We start from the raw sequence: 1,846 nt of genomic DNA, 5'->3' as shown, positions 1-1,846 counted from the left end.
GACAACACAACACCCAGTCCCTGAGCAGGGAAAATCCCCGACCCAGCCGGGAATGAACCCTGGTCCCTGAGGACGGTAGTCTGTCACGCTGACCATTCAGCTATCGGGGTGGACACCTCTCACCATGATGCCAGGAATAAAATCGCTGTGACTCTCCGAAACATTGGGAAAATTGGTCCTCTCTACAGGCAGCTAACGATCCGGGATGGTGCAAAACCGAGATTCATGCCTGAACAAAATGCGACGCCGTTCATCCAAAATGTTTTCTAGTTGCGACAACTGTGGTTGAATGCATTTCACATAACCACTATGAAAACAAATGAATGCTATTTCTCTTTCCACAATGAAGGGATAACTGTTCGCAAAGGAGCGAATTAATTGTCTTCTTTCACTGATGATTATATTAATCACCACCTTTCATCTCAGACAGTTTTCGGTTGGATGTGTGGGACAAAATAACTGTCAAGCCCTGACGTACAAGAATTTTGGACAGATCCAACTACTGCTTCCAAGAACTGGTCGCTTATAATCAGTCAAATTATATAGTGGTTGCAGCTAAGAAGAACAGATTTTCTGTAAAAAATGACTCCTCAAATGATATTATTAATTTTGGTGAATGGTGGGTGATCTATTATTGGAAAAGTGGGGTGTCTTTAGAAAGTCAAGGCAGAAATATACCTAAATCTGTAAAAGTGTCATTGCAGTACTCGAACTTCATGTATTTAGACCATCGTAACATCAGAGCAGGTCATTTATTGGCACATCCTGATACAGGAAGTTTAACAGAACTCCTATTTGACCTTGGAATTTAAGGAGAACATGAAAAGTTCTCTTTACGTAATGCTTATGGAGGACCGGAATCAATTAAGCTCAAGAAAATGCAGGTCATTCGTAGTCTGATATGTTACATTTCTTTGGAAATAGTAAATTGTATGAGGCGATCTTACAACTACCAACGGTACACGATAACTGAAAAGAGAGTTCGATATTGATTTGAAAGACGACAGTGTAAAAGACAGACTGGAGTTACAGGATGCAAAATAAAGCAAAATCTTATTTCTTTGCAACGAGAAAGAAACCTGAAATAGTGTATTAATTCCTATAGTTCACTGCAGAAAGCACACGTGTCCATATACATATAATATAATAAATTTGTCTCTGCAATACATTTATATAATTTTTTATACAGCTTGGTCTTCATACTTTATATTCTTACAGCTAAATTAAAATAATTGCCTTTTATCTCGAAATACACTTCAAAAACTGGTTTTTATCTCCTGAAAAGCTGTATTTTTGGTCTTGTGACCTTTCTAAAGCGACTCATACAGTTGTATGCTGACCTCGCACCAGTAGACTTCCATCTGTTAGCCCACTCAGCGAAGCTCATCAGGGCGGAGGAATATTAATTTGAAAGATGGAGAGACCGCGAATATTCTTTGCGCCATGATTTTTGCCTCACAAGTATATCTACTCTTGTTTCAAGGTGGAAAAGTGAACAAATTGGTGGTCATATTGAAATATGACGAATTACGAGGGTGAGTCAAATGAAAAACTTAAATTTGTAATTACGAATCGAAATTTCGCGCCGTTATCCGGTAAGTTGGTAATCGTGCTACAAACATCGTGCAGAATGGTCTGTAGGTGGCAGCATAGTGCAGATGCACATATATCGTCGCAGTATCAGTATAAAGATGGCCGCCCCACTTGCGACTTGCACCAGGGAAGAACAGCGTTCTGTTGTTCGGTTTTTGCATAGTGAAGGTGTGAAACCTATTGAAATTCATCAACGAATGAAGGTTCAGTACGGTTATGCATGTCTGTCATAGCAGCAGGTCTACGAATGGAG

This window comes from Schistocerca serialis, chromosome 2 (genome assembly GCF_023864345.2).
Source record: "Schistocerca serialis cubense isolate TAMUIC-IGC-003099 chromosome 2, iqSchSeri2.2, whole genome shotgun sequence".
NCBI lineage: Eukaryota > Metazoa > Arthropoda > Insecta > Orthoptera > Acrididae > Schistocerca > Schistocerca serialis.
This window is presented reverse-complemented; position numbering follows the sequence as displayed.